Source organism: Balaenoptera borealis, assembly GCF_965194805.1.
Source record: "Balaenoptera borealis genome assembly, chromosome: 10".
Lineage (NCBI taxonomy): Eukaryota > Metazoa > Chordata > Mammalia > Artiodactyla > Balaenopteridae > Balaenoptera > Balaenoptera borealis.
In genome coordinates, this window is record NC_138874.1 from 2353055 (window position 1) to 2371631 (window position 18577).

At 36.6% G+C, this 18577-nt stretch overlaps 1 pseudogene across 1 annotated transcript in view; it reads right to left on the reverse strand.

Annotated features, from left to right (window-relative positions):
• LOC309604753 (macrophage migration inhibitory factor pseudogene) overlaps nt 1-18577 on the reverse strand; it is a 155159-nt pseudogene that overhangs the window by 39988 nt on the left and 96594 nt on the right. Inside the window, exons 6-7 of the transcript XR_014249612.1 lie at nt 18011-18203; nt 5550-5603 (exon numbers count right to left, since the gene is read on the reverse strand). The product of XR_014249612.1 is annotated as a macrophage migration inhibitory factor pseudogene (transcript). The remainder of the gene's footprint in view (nt 1-5549; nt 5604-18010; nt 18204-18577) is intronic.

The following is an 18577-nucleotide window of genomic DNA, read 5'->3' on the forward strand; positions in this document are numbered from 1 at the left end:
AATGGTCAGAAGATCTGAATGGACATTTTTCCAAAGAAGATATGCAGATGGCCAACAGGCACATGAAAAAATACTCAAAATCACAAATCATCAGAGAAATGCAGATCAAAAGTGCAATGAGATATTTCCTCACACATGTCAAAATGGCTATCATCAAAAAGAACACAAATAACAAATGTTGGTGAGGATGTGGAGAGAAGGGACCTCTAGTGCACTGTTGCTCAGATTGTAAATTGGTATAGCCACTATGGGAAACAGTATGGAGGTTCTTCAAAAAACTAAAAGTAGAACTACCATATGATCCAACAATTCCACTGCTGGATATATGTCTGAAAAAACAAAAACACTAATTCAGAAAGATACATGCACCCCAATGTTCATAGCAGCATTATTTACAATAGCCAAGATATGGAAGCAAACCTAAGGGCCCATCGAGAGATGAATGCATAAAGATGTGGTATATGTATACAATGGAATACTACTGAGCCATAAAAAGGAATGAAATTCTGCTATTTGCAACAACATGGATGGACCTAGAGAATATTATTCTTAGTGAAATAAGTCAGACAGAGAAAGAAATACTCTGTTATCACTTACATGTGGAATCTAAAAAAATAGAACGAATGTATATAACAAAACAGACTGAGAGATATAGAAAACAAACTTGTGGTTACCAGGGGGGTAAGGAAAGGGGGAGGGGAAAGATAGAAATGTAATTAAGAGACACAAAGACTATGTATAAAATAAATAAGCAATAGGATATATTGCTCAGAGCAGGGAAATACAGCCATTATTTTGTAATAACTTTAAATGGAGTATAATCTATAAAAACATAGAATCACTATGTTTTACACCTGAAACGAATATAATATTTAAAGTCAACTGTACTTCAGTTAAAAGTAAATAAATAAAATAAGAAATCACTTTAATGGTTTGAGATGTATCACATTTTTTCATGTATCAGTTTCATCTATTCATTGAATACCTACATTGCTGAATAAATTCTATTCTATAGATTTTAGGAAATTGGATTGTCCACTCATCCAGGAGTTTACAGTTGTTCTGTTTCCAGTTTGGGGTTACTATGAATTATAGCAGCTATGAACATTAATGTATAAATATTTGTGTGGACACGTGATTTTCTCTCTTTTGGGTAAATGCCTTAGCGTTGAATCACTTAGCCATAATATAAGTATAACTACCTTCAAAAGACAATGCCAAAGTGTTCGCAAAATTTTACATTCTGACCAGCAATGTATGAAATTTCTAGTTGTTACACCCCAATTTGCTGTTGTTGGTCTTTATAACATAATTTTTAGTATAGTGTTATCTCACTGTGCTCTTAATTTTTACTTTCCTAGTGACATAAAATTCAGCATCTTTTCATGTGCTATTTGTCATATCATTATTGAATTCTAATTTTTTTACACATTTTGGATACACATACTTTTTCATATATATGCATGGTGAATATTTTCTTTCACTTTGTGTCTTGCATTTTCATTTCCTTAATAATGCCTTTCAAAGAGCAAAGTTTTAATTTTGAAGAGGTCCTATTTAACAAGTGATTTTTTTTATGTTGTGCTTACAGAAACACATCTAAGGAATATTGAACTACATCAATGATGAAAATATTCTATGTTTTATTCTAAATATATTGTAGCTGTGAATAGCAATGATTAATTTTGAGTTAATTTCATTGCATGTTGCATAATAAGTGTAAAGGTACCTTTTTTGATACAGCAGTATCCATATGTTCAAAAGACTATCTTTTTCCCCATTAAATTACCTTCTCTCCTTTCCCCATGAAAGATCCTTAGGTTAAAAAAAAAACAAACTTGACCACACATATTTAGTTAAATTCTGGACAATTTTTCCCCAAATTAATTGACCCTTTACACTTAGGTCTATTTCTGGACTCACCAATTTGTTCCATTGGACTGCTTATCTATTTTTATGTCAATATAACACTATCTTTATTATTATAGATTTCAAATAAATTTAAAAATAAGATATTGTAAGTTCTCAAATTTTGTTGTTCTTATTCAAGATTGTTTTGCCTATTCCACATGAATTTTGTAATCTGCTTGGTAATTTCTACTAAAAGAAAATCACTTCTTGGGATTTTGATTGAGATTACTTTGAATTTTTAGATCGCTTTGGGGATAAATTACATCATAACAATTTTGAGTCTTCCAACACATGAATATTATATATCTTGCATGTACCAAGTTCTTTTAAAATTTCTCCTAACAACATTTTGTAATATTCAGTGTATAAGACTAATACTAATTTGTTAAATGTATCTTTCTACATCTTTAATTTTGACATTATGAGAAATTATCTTTAATTCAATTCCCCACTTTATTGTTAGTATACAGAAATACATTTGATTTTTCGTATATTGATCTTGTAACATCTGATTCTGCTAGACATTTTAGTTCTAGTAGCCGTTTTCTAGATTTGTTAGTATATTCTACACATAGGTACAAATCATCTGTGAGTAGAGAATTGACTTCTTTCTTTTTATTTTGTAACCCTTTAAGAAATTTTTCTTCTCCTGTTGCCCTGTTTAAGAACTCCAGTTCAATCCTGAATAGAAGTAGTGAACATAGATATCTTGCCTTGTCTTAATATACAAGAATAACACTGTCTTTCACTTATAAGTATGATGTCACCTGTACGGCTTTTGTAGATGACTTTTATCAGGTTAAGGATGTTCCTTTCCTTTATATTATTACCTTATTGAGAATTTTTCTAACAAATTTATGTTAAATTTTGTCACATGCATTTTTAAAATCTAGTCACTCATATTTTTCTCTTGTATGCTGTTAATTTAGTGAATTGACTTTAATGAATTAAAAAAAAATATTGAACAACCTTGTTTTCCTATGATAAAATTCCTTAATTATAACACTTTCCATTTTACATATCACTGACTTCAATTTGCTAACATTTTGTTAATGGCTTTTGCTTTTATATAATAAGCAATTGTGGCCTGAAGTTTCCTTGCAAAACCTTTATTTGGTTTTGGAAGCAGGGTTATACTTGTCTCATAAACTGGGTTGGAAAAAATGATTGTATAGATTGTTATTTTTTCTTCCCTAAATGTTTGACATTCACCAGCACAACAGCTAGCCGGAAGTTTATTTTGTAAGAAAAAATTTTACTTATACAATTTAAAGAGATATAGGGCTACTTATTAATAGATATCAGGCTTTAACAGACTATTGGAAAGCTTATGTTTGTCTAGGAAATTGTCTATTTTATCTAAACTGCTGAATGTGTTGTAATTAAGTTTTTCATACTATTTTATTTTTAATATTTTTACTGCCTGTAGTGATGTATCATCTTTACTTTCTGATACCAGTCATTTTTATCCTTGCTCTTATTTTCCTGATCAGTCTGGATAGGAATTTGTCAATTTCATTGGCCTTTACAGACCTTAAGACTTTGTGCTTCATGTTTTTTTATTTCTCTTCTGTTTTTAATTTCCTTCATTTCTGTTTTTATATTTTTATTCCACTGCATCTGTTTCTTTTGAATTTAACTTTCCCTACCTTTTCTAGTTATAACGTGGAAGGTTAAATTTTTCTTCTGACATCTTTATACAGGCATACCTCATTTTATTGCACTTCTCAGACACTGCATTTTTCCCAAATTTAAGGTTTGTGGCGACCTACATAGAGCAAGTCCTTTGGTACCATTTTTCCAACAATATTTGCTCACTTCACGTCTTTGTGTCACATTTTGGTAATTCTTGCAATATTTTAAACTTTTTCATTATCATTATATTTGTTCTGGTGATCTGTGATCAGTTACCTTTCATGTTACTACCATGAATCACTTAAGGCTCAGATGACGGTTAGCAGTTTTTAGCAAGAAAATATTTTTAATTAAGGTACGTAAATATATTTTTTAGACATAATGCTACTGTACTATGTAATAGTCTATAGTATATTGTAAACCTAAGTTTTATATGTACTGGGAAACCACAAAATTCACGTGACTCACTTTATAGTGATATTTGCTTTATCATGATGGTCTGGAACCAAACTTGCAATTTCTCTGAGGTATGCCTGTACTGTGTTATTTCTGTCTGGCTGCTTTGGGATTTCTTCCTTATCTTTCAGTTTTCGAAAAGTTAATTATTATATGTCTTGGCATGGATTTTTTTGGGGGTTGAATTCTACTTTAGGTTTGCTTAGCTTCCTGAATCTGTATGTTTATGTGGGTTATTGTCTCACAGGTCCCTGAGACTCTTTTTATTTTATTTTCACCCTATTTCCTCATTGTTCAGACTGGGTAAATTCTATTGATCTGTCTTCAAGTTCACTGATTCTACTTTCTATCATTCTATTCTTCTATCATTCTATTCTATTCTATTCTTCTATTATCATTCTATTATTGTGTGTATAGTGAGTTTTTTTTCATGTCACATAATTTTCAGTTCTCTAATTTCCATTTGGTTCTTTTTTAAAAAATAAATTTCTATTTCCATGCTGAGATTTTAATTTTTCATTTGTTTCAAGAGAATCTATAACTTCTCATTGAAGCATTTTTATGGTGGTTGCTTTGCAATCCTTGTCACATTGTTCTGGCATCTGGTTCATCTTATGCTGGTATCTGTTGGTTGCTTTTCTAAATTGTACTGTGATTCTTCTGGCTCTTGATATGATACACAATTTTCAATTGTACCCTAGACATTTTGGGTATTATATTATGAGACTGGTTCCTGTTTAATCACCTTTTATGTGAAGGTCATGCCCCTGTTAAAGTATACCTCAAGGTCTGGGTGATTGTATATGTTCAGCTTCTTGCAAAGTCTAGTCTACTGCACTGTGGCAAAAGTAAGCACCCACCCACACTGCTTTGCTGCTGCAGGGTGTGGTTGGAAGCTTGGCTCCACACTATGCCCCCTGACACGAGGCGAAGGAGCATGAGGGGTAAGTGGACTGTCAACTAACTGCCCCACCTCATACCACTCTATTCTACCTCCTGGGTGCTAGTGTTTGTGGGGGCTCAGGTCCTCACTAAGTCTTGCGTCAGCCAGGGGTGGGGTGAGAGTGGAGCACTTATTAGCTCCAACTGGCATCTCACTGTCAGTCTCTTTGATGTCGAGTAGAGGTGGGTGCTCAGCTCCCAGTGGGCTCCAGTACCCTGGCGGGGAAATTGGAGCATTGCCCTCTTCGTCAGGCAGAGGACGGATGATCACCTCCCTGCTGAGTCCCTCAGACATCCAACAATGATGGAGGGATCTGAGTGCTGCCTGCTTCTGTCTGGGCCAGGGACTGGGGTAGAAGATCAACTTCCCACTCCATGGCTGAAACTGCAGGGGTGCAAGGTGTGACTTTTTCCCCTGGGTGTTTGGCTGGAGTAAGGAGGGTACTGCCAAGAAGATTTCTAACGTTAGGCTACATGTTTTCTGGTCCCTTGGCTTGGGGAGAGCAAGCTCTTCCAGAAGCTCTTTTGGTCTGTGTCTGTTGCAGGTTTCTGCAGTGCCCTGTCTGGGATATATGGGCAGTAATAAGGAGACGTGGGGAACTCACCACCATGTTATTCCTCAAGTCTCGGGGTCCCTTTGCAGCCAGACTTCTTTACACCTTTCAGAGAAGAAAGATTTAAAATTTGTAGAAATCACAATCAACCTTTCTTATCTTTTACTCCACATATTGCACACGAACTTGGTCAGGGATTCATTTGGCTGCCAAACCTTCCTCGTCAAATCAGACCCGAGAAGATCAAGGGCAGACCAGGTTTAAGTCATCATTAATCTGTTAGAAGAAAGTGAGGGAAGAAACCTTTCCCCTGAGTAACCAAGGCAGAATTTTTAAATATGTCTTTAGATGATAAATGATAAGTGAGAATATTTGATCTACAGACAAGTGTAATATTTCCTCTAGATTTATATCTCCCATGTAGCACAACCACATTCAGTTCATGAACACATCTAGTGATAAATATCCCTTTTAGGTTAATTTTTCTATATCTAAAATAGTGGCCCAGTGGGAAGTGATGACCAATCCATTCCCCGATGGCTTCAGGTAGGAAAATTACTGAGTTCATCATCAATCTCACCCTTTAGTCCTCCAGGGAAGATTATCTTTGTAGAACACTGTAAAGCTAAATAAATTTAAAAGATTATCAAAGAGAGATTATAAATCTAAGCCGAAGTTCTCAATTCTGGGCACCCATTAGAATCACTTGGGGAATTAGAAAAAATAATACTAATGGGTTTGCCATGCCCCAGATCAATTAAATAAGAATATTTTGAGTGGGGCCTGGACATCAGTATTTTTTAAAGCTGTCTAGGTGATTCTAATGTGCATCAAGATTGAAAATAACTCATATAGGCAGGGGCTGTTTTCCTTGACAAGGGAATTTATATGTTATTACAAATTGCACTTACCATACCAGATAAAACACACTGAATAGATGTTCTGGTTATATGAGATAGGCAGCTCAAAAGCAGTCCCTTTAGAATTGTTCCTCCCAGCTTTGCTAGTGGCTTATTCTGCTACCAGAAAGTCCTTTCAAACCAGGAATAAGAATGGACAATGCTCTAAAAATATTTTTCCCCAACAGGTAAAGAATCAAATACCGTGATTCTGGAGAGACGGTTGCTCTAAAGTTTAGATCTCTTGTACAGAAGTTGTGTTATTATATAGTTATTATATAGTTATTATATCAGGCTCAATCCATTGGATTCCTTAATTTTGGGACCCACAACATGCTGATTTACATAACAGAAACTTTACCTTTCAAGAAGTACCTGCAAGTGAGCCTACCAGGCATAAGGCATTGAAACTGCTGGATTTACTGTGAGTGGGCATTCCCTGAATCCACTGCTCCTGGTGGATAGTTCATCTTGGACCTGGCAAACCAATCTCATTTTGTCTATGGAGAACATTTCTAAGCAAGAGTTTTCATTTTTGAAACTTCAGGGTTTCTGGGATGGTTACCTATACGGGTGAGTTAGTCACGCCTGGAAAATGATGAAGGACTCTTACGCAGGGGAGTAGTGTTGGGCTGAGAGGGATGACAGCAAGAATGTACCTTTCCTTAATCTGGAAAGGGAGAAGGGAGGGTGCCAGTTCCTGAAGCTAGGTACTGGTCCAAAGGTTATATAATCATGTGTCAGGGCTTTCATAGGAAAAAGCAGGCCTCTGCATTGGTAGAATCTTGTAAGGAGACATGACAGAAGTTTCTGGATGAGATGAGTATTAGTATTAGGGTAGAGGCATTAGAGGCTGTTTAAATCACCTTTCAGGGAAGGCAACTCCTATGGGTCATTAACTTATTCTCCCTTAGGGATATAGACAAAGGATTGGCAAGCAGCAGACAAAGCTATCTCCTTTTCCTAAGAGAGATAAGCCTGTTGACTCTGATAAAACGGATCTCTCGTCCTTAAGTTCTGATAGTCTGTGTTTCCTTGAGTGGTCTATCATGGACCCTGATAAATTAAGAGGGCCTCCACAACTGATCTCATTTACAAAATTCTACTAGGATTTTACTCTGTTCAGGTTCTCCTTAATAACTATTAATACAGATGAGGTACCTGCAGCAATTGGCTCTGGTGTCAAGGTATTTTTGAGAATATCATGTTTCTTTTGATTTGGGGTTTAAGACTTGGGATTTTCTATTTACACAGGTCATTTTTTTTCCTGGCTTAAAAAACAATGGTAAGGCTCAAGAGTGGCACAGGATTAGCCAACCTAGCTTCTAGAAACTACAGGTCATTTGGTAACTAGTCAGCATACACACAAGTAACCCAAATGGTTAAACTTAGTTATGCATATAGGAGCAAGCAAAAGATTCCTTGGCACCTGTGCCACCCTTAGATTTCAGGGGAGGAGTGGCAGCTGTCTTAATATTCTAGAGATAGCATTGGTTCAGTTAACAAAAATTTATTAAATGCCTCTGCATGCTAACATATATAGAAATGGATAAAAGACGGTCTCTGTCCTTTAGAAATTTACAGCTGACCATTATCTTTCTATTTTCAGCCAAACTTGACTGTGAAGAGCACCTGCAGCTTCACAAAGTGCTAAAAGAAAGTGTAACTTCTGCTTCATAGTTTACCAACAATTACATATTTACTATTAAAGCCTTTCTATATAAAGAACCCTACAAACATTCAAATTATATGAAGAAGGCTCACCTTACCAAGTGCATAATTGTAACTGGTGGCTCTTTAAGTCTTAGCAAGCAGCCACCCACATTTTCAATATTTATCAGCCACCTCTGACATGCTGTGTCCAAAAGGAGCAACAGACCCATTGTCTAAATCTATGAGGAGCTACATCACACAAGCAGCACATAAAGCTTGCTGCGTGATTGATGTGATCTCCAAAAATATCAAGTGATAGTAAGCTAAAAATAAAAGTTCATGATGGGTACATATAATGCTTGAAAATAGTTGATTCATTCTCACTGAATGATAGTTCCAACATTACAATGAAGATGTGTATTAGATGTTAAAGCAGCAATTGAAGAGAAAGAAACTTCATTTGGACTTCATAAACAAATGACTGGTGAAGGAATGTCAGCTGCATTACATTACTACTTTCCATATTGGCTAACTAAATGATGTGCTCATTAGTTTATTGGGTTAATAAATGAGAGGCTAAAAAATGTACACGCTTTTACAAGTGAAATATTAACACAGAGCCAAAGGAAGACTGACTAATTTGAGTTAGATTTAAACCCTCTGTCTTTTGTAATGATTAATACCATCAGACAATGAAAGAGTAATCAGCTTGTAATTCCTACTCACCAAGAGAACTTGGGAAATTCTCTTAACCCATGGGCCTGCATCTCCTCATCTGAAAAAGATAAGATGAAACTGATTCTTGGGGCTCTACCTAGTTCCATGATTCTGTGCCATCAGATAAAAATTCTAAGGGGTTTATATTCCTAACTGAATCTTACATATAATAAAATTGGTCTGGTGTTTTCAAAGTAGTCTTGTAGGATCAAGGTCATTTAAGGACTGAAGTATATCCTAGGCTGAGAAACATTCCAGGGCCAAGACCCATGATATAGCTGCAGCAATTAAATTGCTGAGCTCTCCGAGAAGAATGGGGTTGATGATATATTATCATGAGATATAATAATGTAAATGAAAATGCTTTGCAAACTATATAAATGTCGAGTGTTAGACATTATTATCTTCTCCATTTATTGAGGGACCAACTTACAGAACTGACTTCAACAAGGCCATATAATAAGTCAGGGACAATTTGGAAGAAAATACTTTTACTCTGACATTCCTTCCTTTCCTTCATCCCACCAATATTTATGGAGCTGTTTCTAAGTTTAAAGTACCAGTGGGGGAATTAAAGAGGTGTCTAGGACACTACTATTTTCAACAAGTTTGCAATCCAGTAAATACATATGAAACAGCAGCATCTGTTTTTCTTTAATGATTTTATGTATAGAAGATGATTTTTCTTCACCAGGTTTTAAGCTCTTTGAAGTCCCCCAAAGACTTTTATTTCCTTGGACTACCTTCACTATGTTCAGTGGACTACGGGGCATATTGATCCTAAAAATAGTCTTTGATGGGAAAATAAAAAAATCACCTCTGTGATAGGATTTAGACCCTCTAAGGGGCTAAACAATATAAGTTCTTACCATTATTTATGTTTGACGCTTTCTCTAGTGCAACTCAAAAAGACATCTAGACACTTCGGATTCTATAACTTTAGACTGATACTGGACCACTAACAACCAAAAATAATAATACAAAAAATAACAACCAACTCTTACTAATAATGTGCTAATAATTACTAGGACTAATAACGTGCCAGGCACTGTGGTCTGTGTTTATATTCATTATCTTATTTATTGTCCACAATAATCTTATTAAGTTGGAACTTTTTTATTACTCCCATTTTACAGGTGAACAGACCAAGGTTTAGAGATGATAACCCAAATCACATGGATAGTGAGGGTCAGAACTAAAAACTGAATCTGGTCAGTATAGCTGCCAATACCCAAAGGGGGGCACCATTTCTGGAAGCTGAATCTACCTGATTTACCACATTAAAAAATATCTAGAATTTTAAATCAGTCTAGACCAGTATTCTCAATGGAGGACAATTTTGCCACCCAGGGAGTATGTGACAGTGTCTGGAGACATCTGTGGATGTCATGACTTCACATGTGCTATAGAAACCAGAGATGATGCTGAACGTCCTTCAGATCAGAGCACCACCTCCCTGACCCCCAACAAAGAATGATCTGGTCCAAAATGTCAATAGAAAAATCCCGACCTAGACCTGTCTTTCCATGCCAGGGCGGTTCTGAGGTCAATCAGGGACTCGCTTCTAATGGCTCAGGCAGTCATCGCGAAACATGACCTAAAAGGCCAGCACAAGAGGTCAGGGAAATGTAAAGAGGCAGCACATGTTCCCAGAGCTTCTATGAAAGGCAACACGATGTGGAATATTTTTTTCCCAGAAGGTAGGAAGAGCATTCTCCTTTAATACGTATTATTTTTTGGTGAAATCTGAAATTTGTAAAGGTCTCGTTTATAGTTCATCTCTCCCCAACTACCCTCCACACTTTTCATTAATTTAGAACAATGTCCTATTGTTTTTTAAAATAGAAAATCTAGCTGAAGATTATATTCAGCTGCAACTAACACAATACTGTAAATAAACTACTTCAATTAAAAAAAATTTTTTTTAACTTACAGTGTTTATTCATTTTTAGTACTTTGTTTTTTAACATCTTTATTGGAGTATTAATTGCTTTACAATGTTGTGTTAGTTTCTGCTTTATAACAAAGTGAATCAGCTATACATATACATATATCCCCATATCTCCTCCCTCTTGCGTCTCTCTCCCACCCTCCCTATCCCACCCCTCTAGGTGGTCACAAAGCACCGAGCTGATCTCCCTGTGCTATGCGGCTGCTTCCCACTAGCTATTTTACATTTGGTAGTGTATATATGTCCATGCCACTCTCTCACTTCATCCCAGCTTACCCTTCCCCCTCCCCGTGTCCTCAAGTCCATTCTCTACGTCTGCGTCTTTATTCCTGTCCTGCCCCTAGGTTCTTCAGAACCTTTTTTTTTTAATTTTTTTTTAGATTCCATGTATGTGTTAGCATACAGAATTTGTTTTTCTCTTTCTGACTTACTTCATTCTCTATGACAGACTCTAGGTCCATCCACCTCACTACAAATAATTTCGTTTCTTTTTATGTCTGAGTAATATTCCATTGTATATATGTGCCACATCTTCTTTATCCATTCAGCTGTCGATGGACACTTAGGTTGCTTCCAGGTCCTGGCTACTGTAAATAGCGCTGCAATGAACACTGTGGTACATGACTCTTTTTGAATTACGGTTTTCTCAGGGTATATGCCCAGTAGTGGGATTGCTGGGTCATATGGTAATTCTATTTTTAGTTTTTTAAGGAACCTCCATACTGTTCTCCATAGTGGCTGTATCAATTTACATTCCCACTAACAGTGCAAGAGGGTTCCCTTTTCTCCACACCCTCTCCAGCATTTATTGTTGGTAGATTTTTTGATGATGGCCATTCTGACTGGTGTGAGGTGATACCTCATTGTAGTTTTGATTTGCATTTCTCTAATGATTAGTGATGTTGAGCATCCTTTCATGTGTTTATTGGCAATCTGTCTATCTTCTTTGGAGAAACGTCTGTTTAGGTCTTCTGCCCATTTTTGGATTGGGTTGTTTGTTTCTTTGATGCTGAGCTGCATGAGCTGCTTGTATATTTTGGAGATTAATCCTTTGTCAGTTGCTTCATTTGCAAATATTTTCTCCCATTCTGAAGGTTGTCTTTTCATCTTGTTTATGGTTTCCTTTGCTGTGCAAAAGCTTTTAAGTTTCATTAGGTCCCATTTGTTTATTTTTGTTTTTATTTCCATTTCTCTAGGAGGTGGGTCAAAAAGGATCTTGCTGTGATTTATGTCATAGAGTGTTCTGCTTATGTTTTCCTCTAAGAGTTTGATAGTGTCTGGCCTTACATTTAGGTCTCTAATCCATTTTGAGTTTATTTTTGTGTATGGTGTTAGGGAGTGTTCTCATTTCATTCTTTTACATGTAGCTGTCCAGTTTTCCCAGCACCACTTATTGAAGAGGCTGTCTTTTCTCCATTGTATATTCTTGCCTCCTTTATCAAAAATAAGGTGGCCCAACTACTGAGCCTGCGCGTCTGGAGCCTGTGCTCCGCAACAGGAGAGGCCGCGATAGTGAGAGGCCCGCGTACCGTGATGAAGAGTGACCCCCACTTGCCGCAACTGGAGAAAGCCCACTCTGCCGCAACAGAAACGAAGACCCAACGCAGCCAAAAATAAATAAATAAATAAATAAATAAATAAATAAATAAATAAATAAATATAAACGTGTGTGCATTAAAAAAAAAAAATAAGGTGACCATATGTGCGTGGGTTTATCTCTGGGCTTTCTATCCTGTTCCATTGATCTATATTTCTGTTTTTGTGCCAGTACCATACTGTCTTGATTACTGTAGCTTTGTAGTATAGTCTGTAGTATAGTCTGGGAGCCTGATTCCTCCACCTCCGTTTTTCTTTCTCAAGATTGCTTTGGCTATTCGGGGTCTTTTGTTCTTCCATACAAATTGTGCAATTTTTTGTTCTAGTTCTGTGAATAATGCCTTTGGTAGTTTGATAGGGATTGCACTGAATCTGTAGATTGCTTTGGGTAGTATAGTCATTTTCACAATGTTGAGTCTTCCAATCCAAGAACATGGTATATCTCTCCATCTGTTTGTATCATCTTTAATTTCTTTTATCAGTGTCTTACAGTTTTCTGCATACAGGTCTTTTGTGTCCTTAGGTAGGTTTATTCCTAGGTATTTTATTCTTTTTGTTGCAATGGTAAATGAGAGTGTTTCCTTACTTTCTCTTTCAGATTTTTCATCATTAGTGTATAGGAATGCAAGATTTCTGTGCATTAATTTTGTATCCTGCTACTTTATCAAATTCATTGATTAGCTCTAGTAGTTTTCTGGTAGCATCTTTAGGATTCTCTATGTATAGTATCATGTCATCTGCAAACGGTGACAGTTTTACTTTTAAAAGTATATAGCTGAAGTCTTGCCTATATTTGAGACTCTTCCCATCTAACAGTTATATGGCTTTATCTATGAGTAGCTAAGATAAATAGCTATGGCAATTTCATGGTAGTTAAAGTCACATTTCTTGATAATCTCTAGATTTTCAGGGACCATTAGAGATCCCTGTGTCAATCTTGAAATAATGAAAAGTACATTTTCGCAAATATTTTAGGTATTCTACTATTGCTGCATTGATTTAGAAACACATTTCTAAATCAATTTTTTTCCCTGCAATTTTAACTTGTAATAAAATGAGTCTTAACAAAAGTGCCCTTTGCAATCTAAATGCTTAGTTTGAGAAACAGCAGGCCAAATTGAGAATTAGTTAACATTTTGAAGCCATAGTGCTATATTGCTTAATCCTAAATTGTACTTCAAATAGGGATTGATTTCTACACCAGAGCAAAAAAAACCCTACTTTCTCTTTCCATGCTTTTTTTTTTAATAAAAGATATGGATGGCATATCTTTAGACAATAAGATTAAATAATGCAATCATTAAATGTTTTTGATGAGGCCATAATGATATCCTATTACAGAATCCATGTTCTCCAAGTCATCTTTAAAACTTGGAGAAAACAATCATTACTGAATAAGGAAGACAGAAAACCAACCAATACTGAACACATTAGTATAATTTAGTATTCATAAAACTGATAATAGACATCTATTTCTAAAAATCCTTAAAGCACAGGTAATAATGGAGCCAGTCAGCAATTTGCCACTTGCAATTAATCACTCTCTTCATATTCACAACATTCAATTCTTCTTGCTATTTGAGAGAGTAATGATTAATTGATAAAAGTTTAACAAGTGCACTAATAGCAGGTGCTCCTAATTGCAAAGTCTTCAGAATGATTCTCCCCAAACCTACTTTATGTTAATTTGTACAGCATGAGTCATAACACTTTATGATTTTACTTTTAAAACGACTTTTCTTTTAGTCACCCTAATTTAATTAAGAATTTTAACTAGTTACATGTATCAAGAACACCAATGAATTTTAAATTTGTGAGTTTGATTACCATAAGAGATTAACAAGAGGACTCATAAAAATGCACGGCTGCCAATTAGAAGCACCAACACTGTGTAAATTAGAATTTGTTAATTGGTTTAGCAAATGTAAATTCAATTTTTTGAAATTTTATGAACTGAAAAATTGATTATATTTTTGTGAGCCTCCAGAAATATCTTATTAGTAATGGTATTTGTTTCAGCAGTTCCTGAGATTATGCTTGTATTTTAGCCATAAATATTTCCATTTCATTTATTTCAAAAATATCTGATTATAGAATTCATTTTTCATCCACACGTTTGCCCCTCACCATCTCCACTGTTAAATGAATATTTAAGTACACATTTTTCTTTCATCTGTCTTTCCTCTCAGCAAGACAGATAACATATGCATTCAAGGTAAGGTTTGTTATTTTGTACTATAATACTAAAGTGCATGTAATTAATTTAGTTTCCTTAAACACTATGTGTTTATGACAAAACCTACAGATGCTTTTACAAAGATGAATATTGAAACAGCATTTCAGGTGTGTAGATTAATACTGTTTGCCTCTAGGAAACAGACCCAGGAGTCTTGTATTTTATAACGATAAGAGAAGCAGAAGCTGCACGTCAGTACGCACTGTGGAATGGCAGGGTCTCTCAGCAATGTAAGATTAAAATCCATTCTCAGCGACAAACAGACACAGTCTGAGCACTAACCTCCCATCAGTTACTCCCAGGCTGAATTGCAGTCAAGAAAACTGAGGGCAGAATTGAGGACGGGCCTAAAATAGTCTTATGGCAGAGTCTACATACTGTAAGTGAGGAGCTGGGGAAACAGTGCATTGGATTGTTCTGTGAACTCAGCACTCTATTTTCCAGATAATGTGACTCGTTTGATAGTAACCACAAACACCCTCACTCGGCCCCTTAACTACTCCTACCCCTCCCAGAACTGTTTTTGAAAATCACAATGCATGATAATCTCTCCTGAAGGCTCCAAATTTAGCAGAAAATTATTTGGCTGTTCAAAACCTCTCGCATTGATGCATTATCCTAAATTAGTGTAATTAGATTATTCTATCCATGATTAGCTCCCGAAGGGGATAAAACACAGGATGAGACCAGAGGGAAAAGGAATCATGAACTCAGTGCCTTCCCCTTTGATCAATGTGGGTAGGAAAGGACTTGACATTTACAGAGAACACGCCTCATGCATATAGTTCCTCATCATCTTTAAGCAGGAACTGGGACCCACACAGCCAGATACGGGAAACAAGTAGCAGAAGGAAGGCATGTGACGTGGGAGGGCTCCTGCAGGAACTCAGGGTTAAAAGAGATGGAGTCCCTAGAAGTCAGCTGGGTCACAGGGAGCCGAGCGTTCCCGACCGCCAAGAAACAGGGTGGCTTTGATTTGTCACCCAGATCCCTTCCTCCTCGTTACACTCACCCTTCCCCAACATGATCTTCATGTTATACTAGTTTAAACGAAAGAAAAAGTGGAAAACCACCTCAATTTCCAAAAACCAAAGATTGTTTAATAAATTTAGATATTAGGGGAATATTATGCCACTATTAAAATAATAATGAAGACATAAATATATAGAGAGACATGGAAATATGTTCACTACTTCTTAATTCATTGGTTCACCGAATATTGTTGCATGCTTGTTATGTGTCAGGCTCTGATCTAAGTGTTTCAGCAGTAAAGAAAACAGTGAGAGGTTCAAAAAACTAAAAACTAAACAAATACATAATGCAATTTCAGGAATGATAATTGCTATGAAGAAATATAAGGCAGGGTAAGGAATGGGGGGAGTATGTGGGAATGACATTTGAATAGATAAAGAGATAAGACCATTCCCAGCAGAGGGAAAAGTCAGTGTGAAAGCTCAGAACTGGGAGTAAGAAGGCCAGACACATGGGGGGAAAGAAAGCCTAAGGCTGAAAAGGAAGCAAAATGAGAGGCGGGACAAAGAATAAAGATTGCAATGGTGGCAGCAAACTGGAGATGCTCTAGCTCCCTCATTTAGCTATCCTTTCCCAGGATGGTTCCAAGAAAGCAACCACTGTCTACCCCGAGCTTGTGGTAGTTCTGGGTGTAAGAAGGCATCTCTGGACGGTGTGCTCTACATGTGTTAATAACCAGGGGTGTCAAATGCATTTGTCTCCTACCCAGTGGAGAGAGTGCAAGGACGTCTGCACCCTAAATATGTGCAATTAAAAATAAAACACTATATAGGCCAGACGGATACATCTGTGGGCTGTATGAGGCCTTTGGGCTGGAAGTTTCTTCCCCCATTTTAAACCCATTTAGTGAACATTCCAAGACTGACTGTGCTGGAGAAATTGGGAAAACGTGTGTTGCAGTCTAAGGAAACTCCTTGAGTGGGAGACTTTCTCTGGGAGCAGCCCAACTTTCTGATTCATTGCTCTTTTCCCTCTTTTCTAGATGTACCCTGGGACATCTTCTCTAGTAACAGAAGTCCTCTGTAAGTTTCACCACTTTGAAGCTCCCCTCATAATGTGGTATTGGTAAACTTTATGGTCTGCTCCTAGCCAATCCAGGGACTCAACTCTCAACTCTCCAGTTGAGGTATTCTGGGGGAGTCCTGGGCAAAACCATGCCACTTGAAGCTACAATTTCTTAAGCTATTAATAAGGAGAATAATATTTATCTTTCCCACAGGGCAGGGTGATGGTTGATTAATAAATGCTTAAAGGATGCTTTGAAGATTACAAGTGTCAGCTATTGCAGTGATTATTATTAGCTGATCCTACAATCCAGAATTAAAATGAGCACCAGGTTACAGCTGACTCTTTCATCTTCTGTACATACGTTCTATCCACTGGAGGAATTAAATTTAAGCCCAGCATAATTAATTAATGTTTATAAAGCATGTTTTTAGTCTCAACTGCTCTAAGTGCCAAGCGCGTTTATAAGAAACACCACAGCTTTGGTTTGAACCTTGTAGTAATATTACATTCTGATTGACTTCATTTACATCACAGATCAAGTACTCAGGGGCTCATTTCTACTTTCTGTGCAGTGCCCGGCAGCCTGCTGGCATATCATAACTATCCAATAAAAGCAGTAATAAAGTTGTAATCTCCTTTCCTTTTCTCTTGATTTGCCTTCACATATTAAAAAAAAAGTAGACTAGACAGGAAGAAAGATGCTCTCTTATTTTTGGCAAAAGATGACTCAAAATCTTTGCTAATGGGAATATGGAATCTTCTTTCTCCTGCTTACCAATCAGGAAAATGAAAATTATTTACTCTGGGATGTCTGGCTGTATCACTCTTAAATCATTTATAGTCCACTAAGTGCTTTGAATAATGGAGGAGCTAGGAGGGCCCCTGATTTAATTTGATCTCCTGTGTTTCTTTAGTATCTTTGTGCTCTCTTACATTTAGGGGAATAGCACCAAAGAGAGAGTTAAGAATGATTTTTTTTAAAGAAAGCTATTAAAAGCTTTTACAAGCTTTAATAAAACCTCTCTGCATGCAGGAAGGCCAAATCTCCAGGGATTTGGGAAAAAGGCACCCTCAAAGTTAAACATTTGAAGAGCAAACTAAATTCATGACTTTAACATCACTTCCTTTCTTCTCTCACCCTTATCCTCCTTGTAAGAAACAACACTGGGTCAGCACATTCTTTAACCCAAAATCTCCAACAGACTGCAGTATCAAATTATAACAGCACATATTTGTCTGACATTTTAGTTTATAAAATTCATATGTATTGGTTTTCTATTGCTGCCATAACAAATGACCATAAATTTAGTGGCTTAAAACAGCAACTTATTATTTCATAGTTCTGTAGGTCAAAAGTATAGGCACAGGTTGAATTAGCTGGTTCTCTGCATCAAGTTTCACAAGGCTGAAATCAAGGTACCTGTAGGGCTGTAGTCTTTTCTTGAGGCTCTGGGGATGTATTCACTTCCAAGCTCATTCACTGTTGCTGGCAGAATTCAGTTCCATGTGGTTGTAGGACTGTGGTACCCATTTCTCTGAAGCTGTTGGCCAGGGATTATTCTCTAGTTTCACTGGCCACCCACACTCCTACACTGATGGCTTGCTTTCTCCATCTGCGAAGACAGAAATGGTAGATCAACGCCTTTTCAAGCTATGAATCTTTCTGTTCTCCCCTTCTGCCTCATTGCTTGTCTGCTTCCCACCTGAGAAAATTCTCCTCTTTTCAGGGCTCAGGTGATTACATTGGGCACAGCTGGATAATCCAGACTCTCACCATATCAACGTCTGTAACCTTCATTATATCTCAAAGTCGTTTTTGCCATGTAACATAACATATTCACAGATTCCAGGGATCAAGGCATGGACATCTTTGGGGATAGGACATCTTTCTGCCTATTATTTCATGGAATTATTGAACTAGGCAAGGAGAACACTATTAGCCCAGTGTTACAGATGAAGAAATGCAGGATCTCAGTAGTATAAGTGA